The sequence below is a fragment of the Nannospalax galili genome, unplaced genomic scaffold (assembly GCF_000622305.1).
Source record: "Nannospalax galili isolate Female #2095 unplaced genomic scaffold, S.galili_v1.0 scaffold95, whole genome shotgun sequence".
Lineage (NCBI taxonomy): Eukaryota > Metazoa > Chordata > Mammalia > Rodentia > Spalacidae > Nannospalax > Nannospalax galili.
Window position 1 is genome coordinate 2,862,943 of NW_008342393.1, and position 17,790 is coordinate 2,880,732.

Below are 17,790 nucleotides of genomic sequence, written 5' to 3' on the forward strand. Positions count from 1 at the left end.
AGGGACTTTTTTTCCTATATTCTTTCAGAACCATGTGTGGTGAACAATTATCAAAAATAATACACCTTGGTTGGTGAGATAACTCACTGGGTACATGTGCTTCCCACCAAGTCTAACAACTTGTCAGTTCCCCAGAACACATAATGTAGAAGGGAAGAATGGATTCCAGAAAGGTGTCCTCTGACATCCACATATACATTGTGGCATGTGCATGCCCACACATAAATAAATAAATAAACAAATAAATGTGATAATTTTTTAAATTGAAAAGAATAATATATGTCAGTGTTTTAATGCAGGATCACTTCTAGACATTCCTAAAAACCTATTCCACCCAGATGATAAAAGTGGATTAATCACCTAAATGTATACAAATTGAGACTTAAGGTGAGAAAGATTCCCTCTGCCCACGGTGTTGCTTTACGGGGTGTTGGTTGGCCTCCTGCTTCATATGGTGGTGCACACAAGGTATGCACTTTGGCTTGGAGTTAAATTGGAATTTGGCTTACACAGCTTCGAAGTCAGATTTTAAAACGCAATAGTGAGAGTCTGTTTGATACGAGGCTAATCATTTTAAGGATTTCTTTTCATCAAAATAATCCCTTATTTTAGGAATGAGTCAACCAAGCAGGAACACGGAGTTGGTCTGAGATCCACACCAGGGCATCCCAATCAGGCGAGCAGTGTAGCGCTCTGACAGTGACATTCACAATAGCGTCACTGCTGGGTATTGCTATAATTTTCTCTCTATGATTGTCTATTTAAACAAAAAGCTCTGCACTCAGCATGCAAAGAAGTTAGAGGTGGGGGAAGGAGGGGAAGCACACATAGAAGAGGAGAGAGGGGAGAACTGCAGATCAATCATTTATAATTAACAAAAATCCGATTGGCGCTTTAAATAGAGATCAATGTGTTGCAGGCTGCCTGGATGGTGGGGATGTATTCACCTTCTCGTAACTCTCCAAGCAAGCTGTCACACCTACAGAATCACCATTTGTTTTCTTAACAAAGCTTCAGGGGGCGCCAGGCTCTCATTGAAATTTCATTAATCTAATGGAGTAAAGTCCTATAGAAAAAAATCAAATTCTCGTTGGACGAGATGCTACCTGGGAAAGATAACCTCTATTTGAACTCTCAGACTCGGATCGCTCTGCTATTAGTCTGAGGAAACAGACAGCAACAACGCTGATTACAGCCACCGGCCTCAACAATTTTTTTTTCTAACTAGCAATTTCGAGTGCAAGTGCCACGGTGTCAGCTAAAGAAACACAACTGCGGGTTTTCTGCAGAGCGAAATGGTTCTGAAATGTCACTGAATAGCTCACAAAGGACGCCAGTCTACGACAACAGAGACATAAGCATGTAGGAGAAAGGGCCCACACATCCTCCCTTCAAAGGTATGTTGTTTACATGCATGCAATTTGTGAAACCCACAGCTACTCAACTGAGGATTTCCACAGAAGTCTAAACCAACATCTTTGTAGAAAGCAATCGCCAGTTCCTTCCAAGTCGTCATAGGTTTTCAAGTTTCCAGTGCGTTTATTATAATTGCTACCTGGTGATCGCCTTTCAACATCACATCTCCATGCGATCTGATGCATACGTTTTTCAAAAGCGCCCCAAATGTGTACGTGCCAATATGCAGTAGCTACAGGATCTGAGAGGAAATTATGGAAGGATGATACTGTGAAGTTCTTTCTAGGGATGTCTCCACGGCTCACCCATCTGGCATCATAGGGCAAGGGTTTACGATGGTGTATGTGACTGAAGGAGCCACGATCATGAAGGCTGGCTGTACCTAAATCAAACTAAAATGATTTCCAGACTGCTTTTCCCCCAACTTCAATGTGTATTTTTAAAAGTTAAAATGGGAAGCAGACCAGTGATTTTAGGCACTTTGTATGGAAGTCCAAAGGGTCTGGAACAACCTGTAGGAAGCCCTCCATGAGGCTCCCCTGTGTGTACTGCATTTTGTAAGAAACAACCGGGAAAATGCTCAAATTAGAGAAGATCACAGTCAAGTTCGGCACTGCTCTCTGACTCTAGAGAGCCCAAAGTTGGAAGTGATTGTGAAACCATTTGCATAAAAGAAGAAAACCAACCTTACTTAAGAAAGGAAAAAAAAAGAAATTAAGTAATTTGGATAAAAATTAAGATTGTCTTTCCTTTTTTGTTTTTAAACAAGGATCTAGAATTTGTAGAAAACAACAAAGGAAAAGAAGGCAATACTTTGAAAAAAACAAAAGGAAGCTAATGGCATCGTCGGTAAGCAATTGAAATAACTGAAAAAATTCCAAGTCCATCTTTAAACCACAGTTTTCTTTTACAGTAGACAGCACTGTTTCCACTTGGGTCATAAAAAGCTTGCTGCAGATCAGGAAATGTCTTGCATTCAAAGCTTCCCATAGGAGTGAGTCACTTCCTCCTGTCACTCCCCCTCCCTGTTTCTCTGTTTATGGGTAAATAATTCTTTAGTTGGGTAGTTAATACTTTTCTTCTAGCCCCAATTTATCCATAAAGACTGAGCTTATTTTCCATACATAATTCCTTTAATTTCCTGTCTGAGATCCACCTGTAGAATTAAACTTCCTGTTCTCCATCTATAACCTGTTTAAAGATGCCACTGGAAATAAATCCATTTTTTAAAATTCTAAGCAATAGGAAAATGGGTATAAAGCATGTTTTTGTGCCTGGGTATACTATTTTTGTAAACCTATATAATATATACAAATCTATACACACAAAAAAAGTTCACTCAAGTTAAGATTATTAAAATTGATCCTGGGAATACAACATCACCTCTTCTAGGCATGCGTCTCTACTATAGAAACAGAGAAAAGAACGATGGTGAGAGGGAGAGACACATTCAGATGAGCCTTTGGGGAATTGTATGAACTTTTGAACCAGAGACAGAGAGCCAGAGCCCAGCCTGTTCCCACTTTAATAAACATTTTTTTTTCTTCAATTAATTAAGGTTCGGAAAGAAAAAAAAAACACAGAAGAGAAGTAATTTAGCATGCAACGCATCCTTTACAGATGGATCCTACCTTCAGATGCTTATTAAATCTATGCATGATTGCACTGGAGAAAATTAATTGCATTGTTTCTCTGTATTCGAAAAGGGGTTGAAAACAGCTCAAAATAAAAAAGGAAAACGAAGCAAGACCCGTGGTTTAGAAAACAGCCACAAAATAAAAGGAATACTTTTAAAGTTCTAAAACAAGCATTATCCAAAGCCTGTATAAAAAACACAAAATGAGTTCCTTAAATTATTTCTTTAAGATTTCAAAATACAGTATATGCTTCCAGATCATATAAATATATGTATGTTAAGTTTACAAATATTCTGGTCTAACTAAAATTTCCCACTCGGTGGCATTTGAACCACTCTATTAAGTAGTGAAGTTTTGTTCAATCTTGCTGTGAGGAAAGATTTACACGAGCAACTGAGAATACACACTTGTACGCATTCACTGCACCACGGTTAGCTGGAATGTGTTCCATTTTAGTCTTGGGAAAGAGTGGAAGTCTCCTGATTAGATTTTGGAGAAAAATATATGATATTATCATAAAACCTTTAGCATATAGGTAATTATTTGCATTGGGTTAACTTTAATAATTATAATCATAGTAATAATAATAATTAATAATAATAATTGTTTATGGAGGCACAGTGGCTTCAAGCAACCCATGCCATTTTCCCTTTCTGAAGGCCTGATGGTAGAAGCTGACCTGAAACCTCTCCTCTACTGTCCTGATAATGACTTTCACCAAGTCTGAAAAAGCTATTCTGTTGAAGAATTTGGAAGAGCCATTAAATCCCCTAACTCTTGCATTTCCAAATTTATAAAAATGTCCCCATGTCACTTCACTATAGATGCTCCATTTGGTATGACCTACCCTTTTGGTGACTAAAAATTTCACTTGAAAACTTCTAAACTTACTTGACTTCATGTCTCATTATTGTCTTTTCCTTTCCCAGTACTGAGGATTGAATCCAGGGGCTTGGATAAGCTAGGCAAGCACCCTACCTACATACAGTTAAGCTATATCCCCAGCCCTTTCTGGATTTTTCATTTTGAAGCATGGTCTAAGTTGCCTAGGCTAAATTTGACCTCTCTCTGTAGCCCACAGGGGCCTCAAACTTGTGATCCTTCTGCCTCAGCCTCCTACATAGCTGGTGTTACAGATCCGTGCTATCAGGCCCAGCTAGACAGTGGTTTTATGTTACTCTTCCTTCAAGACTATAAATCAGTATCTAATCCATGGTTAACATGTAAAAATTATTTTAAAGTATTTATCATGACACAACTTTTGCTAAGAGTAACAAACTCATTTTATATAAGTAAATAAATCTGTCATATGTTCAACACATTTCATAAGATATGGGTTAAAATTATAGAACAGTTAACATTAGGATTTATTTATGTCATGTCTTTCTCTAGCATGTTTCAAAGAATAATATAAATTGCTTCATGGTTACAGATATTATCATCTCTAGTTAGAAATGGGGCAAAAACAAGATCATATGGAGGCAGGGAGTACAAAACTTTGATGACAAGTATTAGACTTTCTTTTATTGCCTTGTTTTACCTTTCAAAAATTAGACCTCTCTCCCAATTAGGACAGCAACCAATGAAAAGTAATGACTGAATGCATATAGAATTTAGCCTGGGCACTACTTGAAAATAAACGTAATCTATGCTTCCAAGAGAAACTCAAGTCAAAACAAGCCAGTGCCTATGCAGTCGAATATCTATAGATGCACCATCTCAGGCTGGAAAGGTGGTTCAGTGGCTAGAGCACTTGCTTTGTAAGAGTGAGGACTGGAGTTAGGATGCCCAGAGTCCACATGAACGCTGGGTTGGCATAGTGGCCCCCTGTAATCCCAGCATTGCAGAATCCACATAAATGCTGGGCGGGCACAGTGGCCCCCTGTAATTCCAGCACTGCCCAAGCACAGACAGAACGAGCCGTCTAAGTAGTCCAGCCAGAATGTGTGAGCTCCAAGTTCAGAGACAAAATGGAGAGGAATCAAGAAGACAGCCAATGTTAACTTTGTACCTCCACATGTGTGTGCGCACGCACGCACGCGCGCACACACACACACACACGTGGGCCCACACAGGAGAACATGTATACACACACTCATTTACATGCAAAAAACGAACAGTCTCTTTTATTGGTCAGTAAAGAAAACAGACAGGATAGTTTGGGATAGAAACCACAGAACTTTATTGTTACACAGGATGGTTTAACTAAGGAAAGAGAACAGTACTTGTTTCAGAAATTTGGCAATCCTCCTTCACATAAATCATACTAGTTAATACCAAAATAGTATAGGTGGCAAAAGGTTTAAGATTTCTGGGGCTGGAGAGATGGCTCAGCAGTTAAGAGTATGACTGTTGCTCTTGCAGAGGACCAGGGTTCGATTCCCAGCACCCACATGGTGGCTACAAACCATCCTTAACTCCAGTTCCAGGGGAATCCAATGCCCTCTTCTGACCTCTGCGGCATTGCACAAAATGGGTGCACTCACATACATGCAGGCAATACACTCATACACATAAAATAATAAATAAAATATTAGAATTTTTTTTGAAAAAAAAAGAAGAGAGACTTTTAGTTCAAGTACTTGGACCTATTTTTCTACCCCAGAAAGAGCTCTTCCTTTTGCCGCACTCTATCCTTAAGCAACTACTTGCAACAGGCTAACTGCTGCCTACTTGAACATTAACCTTCTTATTTCTGACTTTTTAAAAATTTAGTAGAGGTGCTAGGGAATCAAACCCAGGGCCTCACACATGCTAGGCAAGCACCCTATAGCCTTAGTCCTTCCTTATTCCAAATTCTTCCAAGATATGGCAAGTTGTACCTTTTAAGTGTCCCTTGGAGTTGACACAATCCCACCCAGCCTTAAATATGTATTACCAATAACAGGGCTGCATGTCATCCTTAGTTATTGGTCATCGAATGCACTAGAAGAACCGGTCATATTTTTCATCTACCTGTGTAAGTGAGAATGAGCACCAAAAAGCAACTAGTCAGAGGCTGCTGACAGGTTTGGTATTGTAACTTGGGCTCTGCTTGAACAACTGTGACTGAGTATGTGGAGTCATCAAAATCAAGAGAGGCAGAAAACAGATGGCAGGAACCCAGGAATAAGAATATGTTTCAGAGTTTGCAATTATGCACTGTACAATAAGAACAGTTAAATCGGCCAGGTATGGTGGCGCATGCCTTAATCCCAGCACTCAGAAGGCAAGGGCAGGTGGATGTCTGTCAATTCAAGGGCCAGCCTGGTCTACATAGTAAGTTCTAGGCCAAGTGGGGCTACAGGGAGACCCTGTCTCAAAAAAAGATCCCCCAAAAAGAATCATTAAATCATAAAAATTTAAGGCTTTTAGTGGCTTTGGTCTTTCCTTTATACCTCTTACACATATTACAATGAGTGCACTATTCTCTTGGATCAGAGAGCTGGAGAGTTAACTGGGAATTAGCTTCAGGACTACACTTCGATTTAGATAATTCCTGTGCTCATTTATTACATGGAATCCTGCTTTCACGAAAGAGTTAAACTCCTTCTATAAGGTAAAGAGTTTAATCACTCTGGGATGAGATATTTTTTCTATTTTCCAATGCAATTACTCTTTGTCTTAAATCTAATTAAATTCACTTTCCATGTTAGTGGGGGAAGGGAAGTGGGTGGGAGGATGCAGCATATGAAGACTAACGGTTAAATTGTAGACCTTTCAATGTAGTGGGGTTTTGTAAGGACAAAAATCAACCCTGATCTGATAAAAATGTTTAATAGTGGCATGTCAGGGGAGCCGGAGATCTGGGGCATCAGAAACTGGATTTTGGATATGGAAGACATCGACTGTATTGTATGAGAAACATTCATATTTGTAATTTATAAGGCACCTTGGGATTCTCTGGATGGAAAGTACTGTATAAACAGGAGCATTTCCATTTCACGTGGGTGATCACGGACTGTTGACATTTCAGCACAGACCATATTTCAGCAGTCAAAGGGATATAAAGTCTTCTGTGGATTTAGTTTCTCTGCACCTTTCTCTCCCCTGAGTTGTAGCATCACAGCAGAGCACACCCTTGCTGGCTGCCTCCTTTCCCTTTAAAAGTTCTGGCCTCTATCATTTGTCTTCATGGTGCCAGTGGACTGTCCACCCAGCATTTGCCTTTGTGCTCCTAAGCTCTACAATGGAAGGACGGAAGCATTTACCTTGGATCTCTCTGGTAGAGTGCTTCCTACCCTTAGTATTTCTGGTGTTGAAGGGAGGAAAACCTCCAGATAGCATGGAAAGAGGAAAGAGGGAGGCTGGCACTCTGTGGCCCATTAAGATACACCATGAACAAGAGAATGCTCTTAACTCAAGGTTCTTTGAAGGTTCTTTAGGATATGACAGGTAAATATGCACTATTTGAAAATCTGGACCAGATAATGTCATTTTTGGATCAATTTGATGAACACTTATTGGATGTCTAATATGTGCTGAAGCCTGTGAGGGGCATAGAAAGAATTAAGACACAATTCTTGTCCTCTGGGAGCCCCCAATCCATCGGAGAAACCAGTGTACACTGCAACATGATACAAGGCAAATGGTGGTAATGACTATAACAGAAGTCAAAATGCTAGCTGAGATGGCACTCAGTCCAGCCAGGTGCCAACTGGAAGGCCTGCAGAGAAGAGGGAGTTTGAGCAGGGCCTTGAAGGATGAGTGGAGGGGTGGAGAGGTTGGAAAAAACATTCCAGATGGAAGGTACAAGGCTGGGTTTGGGTGATGATGAACAATTCACAGAGACTGGAGTTTAGCGCAGGCATTGTAAATTCAGGAGGTGGCTTGAAAGGTAGGTTGAGAAATAGACTAGATGATAGTTTCAAATCCTGTTTGAAACAGCAGTACGTAAGATGACAGATCTTTACTATTGTCTGCCCTGTCTGCTCTAGAGGCTCTGGCTTTAACTTTCAGTACTTTCCCATGCCTGGTGTCACTCAAGGAAGGCTCTGCTATCCTTAGACAAGTATGTGATGCAGTACGGGAGAATAAGGAGGACAAGACTGGAGTTTGAAAGGATACAGGTCATTCAGGTAAACAGAACAGAGCTGGCAAAGCAAGGGGCAGAATGGTTATGAGAGCTCTTGGGCAGGAAGGTTGGAGGGTCTTAAGGGAGTTGTGGGATTATGAAAACAAGAAGGGAAAGCCGACTTATAAACACTGAGGAGTTTGTGAGGATAGAAATGCCTATCCAGGACGTAGCAAAGACTTGGGAGAGTTCAGCACATGGTTGTAGGTGATTCTCTATGGGCTGGAGGCTATATCTCACATTATACCAAGAAAGAGTGATAAGAGCTGAGTCAAAATGAAATGGATCAGAGTCTTTTAGCATTTTGTTCCTCCATGAATTCTCCATTTAATGTTTAATATTCATTGAATAGATTGAGATAGTTCCCAATGGTGCTTAACGTTACCGTCCCTTTTGCTTAACTCTGTCATATTTCTTTAGTGGCTGCCCTAAACTTTCATTCTTTCTAAGCCCTGGACCAGTCCTACTCCACATTCTCCACTCTCAACACATGGCTTTCCCCTTCCCTCCCTTCAGGTTAGGAGTCTCTTTGCACCTTTACTCCCCTTCTGAAATTTAACTACTTTCTCTAAGGAGTGAGTGGTCTGCCAGTTAGCCAGGACTGATTGTTGGATAGTATTAACTAACTTGTTTCTAGTTTTTTCAGAACTGGGTATCTTTTATATTACCCCTTTCTCCTTGTTACAAACTCTCTGATAGCTTTGTGCTTCTGAACCCTGTCTCTCCCTCCTGTGCTGGGATTATAGGCATGCATTACCACAGCCATCTTATGTAGTGCTGGGGATTGAACCAAGGGCTTTGTGTGTCCTGGACCCTTAAAATCAGACATCTACCTTTACTATGGCAATGAAACTGCTCCTAAAAATGTTAGCAAAGGCTTTCTTATTTCGGTTCCCCTCGATTCTCACGATCCCTCCCCATCTACCCATCATCCATTAACTTATAAATATGGTGGCGGGATTGGCAATTGCTAACCTTTATGTCCTCTCAACACCTAGCATTATGCCTTGTATGTGGTAGAGATTCTGTGAGAATTTTACTGAATCTGGATGTCTTCAGCCTTTCTTGTGATCCTCATGACGACTGGCCTTCCAGTGTGTGAGGAGCCCAGCAACGGTCTCACACATTGGGCCAGAAAACTTTCTCTAATGAATGTATAAACTTGGGAAACATTTCATCCTTAGCTGAAAAGTCTACTGCCATCCTTTTTTCTTTTCTTTTACTCTAAAACATCTCATTTTTAGCTGTAAATTCCCATTCACCAGAAGGTGTGGTGATGATTTACTTAATGTGTGCTAGGAAACCAACAATAAAGAGTCAACATGAAATGCTTATTATAATGGTCAATGGTAGAAATCAAGAGCTCAAAGCAGAAGATGTTCTGATTCCAAGCTTAAGGGAGCCTCCCACTGACCCACATATAAACCAAATTGGAATATCTTGTATTGTCCAAAAACCCCTCTATTTCTTGTGCATTTTCCTAGAAAGTTCTACAGGTAGCAAAGATATAATAGCTATCAAGTGAAATTCAGAAATTGAGCTAGTCTCTACATATACAATATAAAAATATTTTAAAATCTTATTTATTCTATTTTTAAAATCTTTTATTTTAAATTTCATTTATTTATTTTATGTGTATGAGCATTATGCCTGCATGTATGTAAGCGCACCCATGCCATGCAGTGCCCACAGAGGACAGAAGAGGGTGCTGGATCCCCTGGAATTGGAGTTATGGATAGTTGTTAGCTGTCATGTGGATTCTAGGACTTGAACCCGGGTCTTCTGCAAGAGCAGCCAGTGTGCTTAACTGCTGAGCCATCTCTTCAGCCCCTCTACCAATAATATTGGCATGTCAACTGTCAACTGTAATAAATATGCTTCTTTTCTGAGAAGATAGAGGAATACATATTCTTTTTTTTTTTTTTTTTTTTTTTTGAGACAGGGTCTCTCTGTAGCCCCAGCTGGCCTGGAACTCACTATGTAGACCAGGCTGGCCTTGAACTCAGAGATCCACCTGCCCCTGCCTCCTGAGTGCTAGGATTAAAGGCGTGTGCCACCACGCCCGCCAGAATATATATTCTTACTTCAAATCCGTGTGCTTAAGGATAGCCCATGTGATGGAGGGGCCTTTTTTTTGCTACTACATTGCCCTTGGGTGTTTTATATTGCTATAGACTCTCACTAACAGGAAAGAAGTCCCTTCTCCCATCTCTCACAGTTTCACTGAGAATTTAGGAGCTTCCTCAGTGCCCCTCAGCTTCTTTTACACACACATACGCCTGTCAATTCTCCACCCTATGCTGCTGTCCAGGAAAACCAGTAATATTGGTTACTTACAGTTATCTGACAGTGTCTCTTTAGAATGAGCCTAACCACCCAAACTGCAAAGACTCCATGAGTTTCTGTATTCTAATATTCAACTAAAATCCATCCTCTATCACTCTTTGTTTCAACAGCTCAGCTGAACAAACACCGAGAGCACCGACCCAGAGGCTAGCATTGTGCTGAAACCGAAGGCTAGAGTCCAGATGAGAGAAATTCACGCACAGAATTCCATTATGAGGTTGGTAGTGATTTGAAGAAATCAAATCATTGGAATTTTTTCTCTTTAAAAAGAGAGTGAACAATGGCTGAGGAGAAGGCTTAGTATGTAAGATGTTTGCTGCACAAGCATGAAGACCTGAGTTCAGATCCTCCCAGCATCAACGTAAAAGCTGGGACATGTTGGGCAGCCAGTCAAGCCAAATTGGTGAGCGCCAGGTTTTGTGAGAATCCTGTGTCGAAAAATAAGGTGGAAGTGATAGAGGAAGATACTTGACATCAACCTCTGGTCTCCACACATGAACACACATGCACATGAGTACCTGAACACACATGTGCTCATACCTTTACTACACACACACACACACACACACACACACACACACACACACGCAAAGTGAACTGTTTTGAGCAATTCTCTATTTTAAGACCCAAATTTAAAACACACATTTTAAAAGATCACTTACCCACTAAAAGGAAATAAAACAAAAACATACTGACTAGCTTAGAACAGATTGTTCTCAAAGGCAACAAACAATACAACAGCAACAGAAGCAAAGAAATATTAGCCCTTCACTTCACTAGCAACTTTGTCCTTTGATGACACTAACAAGTCAGTAGGTGGCAGACATTCTGACACCACTGACCTGTGATATAGCTATAGTCCAATGGGAAGGGCTTCTTGTTTTGATATTATTATTTTCTTTTTAAAATTCTTTGGCTAGACTGGGCGTGGTGGCACATGCCTTTAGTCCCAGCACTTAGGAGGCAGAGGCAGGCAGATCTCTGTGAGTTCAAGGCCAGCCTGTTCTACATAGTGAGTTCCAGGACAGCTGGGGCTACAGGGAGCCCCTGTCTCAAAAAAAAAAAAAAAATTCCTTTGGCTAGACAGGGCTGCAGAGAAGTTTCAGCAGTTAAGAGTACTTGCTGCTCCTGCAGAGGACACAGATTCTGTTCTGAACACCTACATGGAGGCTCACGACTATCTCTCATTCCAGTTCCAGGAGAATCCAACACCCTCTTTTCACCTCCACAGGCAACAGGCATGCACACATACATGCAGGCAAACACTCACACACATAAAATAAAAATATTTTAAAATATTTTTGAATTTCTGTAATTTTCATAAACTATAATTTGATGGTATTTAGATCCCCTTCCTTATCCACACCTCCCCCACCCAATTTAATGTACTCTATCACATATATGCAATAAGGCCTATAGAGTCTAATTTGTGTTCTCAAATGTTCTTCAGTGTGGGTCCATTCACTGGAGCCCAATTAACCTACCAAGAGTCCCACCCTTGAAAGAAACTGTCTCTCCCACTCCCAGCAGCCATGGGTTGCCAAAATTTCCTTAGCTTGGACTGGAAATTCACCCTTATGTCTATGCTGGGGTTTTGTTTTGAGCTTGTATGGGACTTATGCTTGCTGTCACCATTGCTGCGAGTATATATGAATAACTGACCAGCTGTCTGGAAAACTCTGTTTCCTTGTGGTCATCCATGACCTCTGACTCGTACAATCTTTCCACCCCTTCTTCCACAATGATCCCTGAGCCTTGGGAGGCAGAAGTTTGATACGAGTGTCCTATTCAGGGACAAGCACTCTGCAGGCTCTTGTTCTCTATACGTTGGCCAATTGTGAGTCTGTGTTAATCACCATCTGTCACATAAGGAAACTTCTCTGGTGAGACTTAAAAAGTATTTTAAAAAATTCTCTGACTAGAGATGTAACTCAGTGGTAGAGAACTTGCCTAGCATGTACCAGGCCCTGTATTTAATCCCAACACTACAAGAGAAAAAAAAAATTTTTTTTTGAGACATGGTCTCCCTTGGAACTTACTATGTAGACTGGGCTAGCCTTGAATTCACAGAGATCTCTTTGCCTCTGCTTCCTGAGTGCTGGGATTAAAGGTATGGACTATTACACCTGGCCCCCTAGATATTCTTGATCAAATCACATTTTTTTAATTTATTACTTTTATTTTATGTGTATGTGTGTATTGCCTACATGTAGGTAAGTGCACCTGTGTTGTACAATGCTCAAGGAGGACAGAAGAGGCCGTTGGATCCCCTGGAACTGGAGTTATGGACAGTTGTAAGCTGCCATGTGGTTGCTGGGATTCGAACCCAGGTCTTCTGCAATAACAACCAGTGTTCTTAACTGCTGAGCCATCTCTCCAGTCCCGATCAAATCACATTTATCTCAACTTTCAAAAAAAATTTGCAAATCATCTTTTTATTTAAACATCTCTGTAATTTGTCAAATAATGCTCTGGAGTTCTGGAAATATAAATAGATGAGCATTTTGTTTGCACAGACTATTTATTTTATTCATCAAATCTCACCACAGTTACATGATCAGAGTTGTTGAGGAAATATTCTGACAGCACAGTAAACACACATGAGGAAGGCAGACATCGAAGTGACTGCTTCCCTTCACGAACCTCCATTTTTATGGATATACAACCATCTTATATTAAAAACTCTGTGCTAGTATTGGTTTCGTGGAAAAAAATGTCTCTAAAAACACAGCTTGGGAGGGAAAAACACCTTCCAAAATTAGACTCCAATGACCATTTCTGAGAATGAAATATAGTCGTCTGAATTTATACCTCGGCCATGTTGGAGGCTGTTAGAAAACAACTGATATTTTTTCACAGTCTATGAAGCAAATTGTCAGCGTTTGGGAAGCCATAAGGCATACAGCTTAGTAGACCGTTCAGGATCTTGAATTTAAGGTTCCATAACTGGGGTAATACATAGGAACCTCATGCTGTGTGAGAGACTATAGTTTCTTTCATCCAGCAGACAGTGGAACATAATCTGGAATGTCTGTTTTAAAGCTAAAAGAAAAAAATATTTTAAATCTCTACTTAGCTAGCTCATGTGACTTTAAAGGAAAAGTTGATTTGCCACATCTACCATAACATTAAAGATCCATGCAACTGAGGCAGTCAGGAGCCAAGCATGCAGACCCCTAGGAAACCTATTTTAGGTAATAGTTTACAGAAGTATTTGTATATGTGGTCTTTAAAAAATCACACTTTTAAATACAGAAAAAGAAAAAAATCTGTAATCTAATTTCTGCTTCTTTCCTGTAAAAGGCATCAAGACATTTTGGAAGTATTTTTTGAAAGTTATAGCAATAGCTGCAAGATCAGAAAACATTCTAGATGAGTAAAGAATCCAACTGAAAGGTGAGGGAGATGGCTCAGTGGGTAAAGTGCTCGCCATGCAAACAGGCAAGGGTAAAGACTAGAGTTCAGAGCCCTAGCACCCACATAAATGCTGGGCAGGCATGACAGCCTGCCTGTACTCTCAGAGACAGACGATCCCTCAAGCTAGCTGGCTAGCGAGGCTAACTGAATCAGCAAGTTCTGGGTTCAAGTGAGAGACCCCTTCAATACATAAGGTAGAGAACAACGGCAGAAGATGCTCTGCATAAACCCCTGAGCTCCACATCGTGTGCACTCATGTGTACCCCCCAACACATGAACATACAGACACACATGCATACCACATACACATATGAATGCAAAAATAAAATAAAAGAATAAAAGCCAGGGGAAGGGTGAGAAGTTATCTTCAGCTATGAAAGGCAATGAAGAAATTGTTCTAGATAGTGAGAAACTGAGTTGAAGATAGACCTATCTCCATTCCTGGAAAGTGGAACAAGTGGACTTCTAGTCCATCATGAGGTACTCAGGCTGGACAGCAGGACTGAAACCCCCACAGAGACAGCCACTGATGTAAAATAGCTTGTTAAGGGAATAACATCATTCTCAAAACACCAATTAAACAGCAATAATTCTTCATCTTTCTAGGACAGTTTAAATATGGTCTTTTCCAAAGATGAGATAAGGTGTATTTCCCCAGGGAGCTTCCAGTTTTTCACACAGTAGTGAATTCAAAATGCTCATCCTACTTTGGGAGCTAGAAAGTCATTAAATTAAAAAAAAAATTAAGGATAGGCTATCATATAGCTAAGGCTGGCTCTGGACTCCCGATCTTCCTGCCTCTACCTCCCAAGTGCTGGGATTACAAATGCGCACCACTATACCTGGTTTTGAATTAAAAAATTTTAATTTTAAAACCAGTCCAATTCCCTATTCTGTACATTGAGACGCAGCGTGGTGCCGTGCAAAGGCTGGCAAATTATGACCCACGTGTCAAATCTACCCCTACTCCATATTTGTAGATCTCACAAACTTAGAATAGTTTTCATATTTTTAAATGTATGAGGGGAGGAGATAATATCTCGTGGCATGTGAAAACCATATGGAATTTAAATTTTGGTTTCTATTCCAAAGTTTTAAGCGAACATAGCTGAGTTATTCATTATCTGTGTCCAAGCTGCTTCTGTACTGCAGTGACCTGACTGCACAGATGTTGATTTGGGGGAACTGTATGGACCGCAGAGCCTAAAGCATACTTACTATATGGCTCTTTATTTAAAATGTTTGCTGACCCGTGAGTGCGATCCTGGAAAAGAGAATATCTCAGTTTCATGATCTTTGGGAAATAGTGGGTCTGTTGTAAGAATGAAAGAAAGTATTCAAAGCACTAATGTGAGGAGCCAGGCATGGTGGTGTACACCAACAATCTCAGCTTCTTAGGAGGCTGACAAGGGAGGACCTTGAGTTTGAAGCCAGATTTGAGCTGTCTTGACCTCCACACACCTCCATGCTGCCTCCCAAAACAACACACACACACACACACCCCGTATAAAGTGAGGATCTACTGAATGCTAGATAGTTCTATTATCACACAGAGAAACTCTAGGGATAAAGTTGCTTTTATAAAAGTCTTCATATTTGCTAGAGGCAGACGGAGAACATAGCCTGATTCTCCTTGCCCATTCCATGTTGGTTTTCGAAAATCTTCAATATTGCCTGACAAGGAAGAATCTTCTTGGTTAGCTGTTGCTGTTTTTAAACTGCTTCACGGCTGCTCTAAGTGAGAGCTTTGCAGTTACTTGTGCTCTGTCAACAGCTCTGCCAATAGTTGCCCAAAGGCAAGTTGTGAAATATTAGAAACGTTCAGGTTTTTACCTCAACTTTTAGAAATTAAGATTGTTTTCATTTTTTTCTTAAAAGAAAAGGTAATAAAACTCAAACCTTTTTGGAGGAGATTAGTTCACTAGCATTCGAGGATATTTGTTATTTCTAGTATATCACAGCTCAGTGTTATCCCGTCACTTCCCCCTTTGCACACTAGCAATACCATCCCAAGTTTTGTTTATTCTATGAAACCTCTTAAATCTAGAATGTCTGCTCACTGACCACCTTTTTCAAGGTTCTGTCAGAGAGGTCTTTCTTCATTAAATCCACTGCCAACTGGCCACTCCATTATGCCATGCTTCCCTGTCAGTTGGTATAGAACTCTAAACAATTATACATTAGTCACTGCTATCTAATTGCTCTCCACCTTTTCTCCAAGAGTCCTATCTTGTCATAAGATTGTAACTCTTTAAGACCAGTCTCACATTTTGCTGTTGTTGTTACTTTACTTAATTGAAGTTTACATAGTGGACCTTTAACAAATGCTCTTTGCACAAATAAACAAATAGCCACAAATATATCCCATGGAGATGAATAAGTAACGCCTCTGGACTGCAGCATGATCGTCAAAACAATAACTTCTATAAATGCAGAATTTAGGGGTGAGGAAAGAACATGAAAGTCAAAAGGGAGACCACTAGAGATATGGAAGGGAAAGGGAAAGGGGAGGACATGGGGGGGTGAGAAAGGGTTTTGGAAGAGGAGATGATCAAACGACATTACATGCAAGTATGGAAGTGTCATAATTCAACCCACTGCTTTGAACAGTTAATATGTCTACAGTAGTGATATATAAACTAGTAAAAATAAAACAAATCAGAAATAGGAAAATACCTTAATCAAAATGAAGACTACAGCTTATAATGTAGAGATTAACTCTGCTTACTCTTTCAGATCTATTAGCCTTATGGTACAGCAGGATGTTCAGTCTGACATGGGCAGTGATAAGAACTTATCTAAGTGTTTTTATTTAAACTCACCTATAAAGGATTATGCTAAACTCCCACACAAGAATCATTTTCATCTGCACGTATGACATACCTATAGCAACATTGCTTAATGTATGAGCTTGTGCAGTATGTTTTATTATAATAGTGAACAAGCACACTGAATGTGTCCCAGGAAGGGGTCTTTTCCATTAACTTTTATAAAGGCTTTCATTTCAAACTTTCATTAACATCTGACAAGCAAGCTGAAAAAGCTTTGCTTAGAGCTTAGGTTAGAGGCAAAATGCATTTTGGCAAAACTATTCCAAGATTACACTGACTGACTGTGCGAGAATATACTAATTTGTTTTGTTTTGTTTTTGGAGTGTGGAGAAAAGAGAGAGAAAAGGAGAGAGGAGTCATGGACCCTACTTTACGGTTGCCATGGATGCAAGGTCAGCCTTCCACACTTGGATCTACCAGCAGAGTTCAGACAGGTCAACGTGTGACCGGCCCAGGCCCTGGGGTTAAAAGTTCAAGCAGCGATGGAAAAACCAATATGTCCATGCAGAGTATGCTGTACAATTTATTTCAATTTACATCAAGCCATGCATATAAAATTTAGATAAATTCCATTCAAATCTGATGTTGCCTGACACACAATGTATGCAAACAGATGTCTGTGGGGCTTTTTCTGTGCTTTAGAAAACAACATTAAATTTAAAAATATGTCTCTGGGATTTCTTTATTGAATTACAAAATGAACATAATTTTAACTTAAATGTTTTCATTCTTTCTTCCATTTTTTTTTGTAGGGGTCTTAATAATTTCTCAGTTCTCAATCTACTTTATGCCATATTAAAGAGGATAATGTATATTTACAACTACAGCTTCAGTGTTATTGTAGTTATAGAATTCTATTTATATCCCTTACCACTTCCCACAAATATTTAGTGATTGATATTTCTGATTTATCTCTGGCTGCTGTGCTCATCTCCTCCCCTTCCTCCTGAGAACCAGCAAAGGTCCTGGAGGCTGCTGGGCCGACTTCCAGCCACAAGGTGGCTCCCCCGACCCCTTCTCTCAATCCAAGAGGATGCACACCTCTGCTGAGTGCTTAGGAAGACCAGGATTCAGAGACCAATCACCAACT

General features: G+C 40.1%; 1 protein-coding gene and 1 long non-coding RNA gene across 3 annotated transcripts in view; one reads left to right on the top strand and one right to left on the bottom strand.

Moving 5' to 3' along the window:
* Skap1 (src kinase associated phosphoprotein 1) overlaps window positions 1-17,790 on the bottom strand; it is a 315,747-nt gene that overhangs the window by 170,925 nt on the left and 127,032 nt on the right. The gene's annotated exons all lie outside the window — the stretch shown is intronic.
* On the top strand, window positions 1,229-17,521 carry LOC108491097. Its single transcript, XR_001872563.1, has 2 exons — window positions 1,229-1,397; window positions 17,024-17,521. It is a non-coding gene; the product is annotated as an uncharacterized LOC108491097 (long non-coding RNA).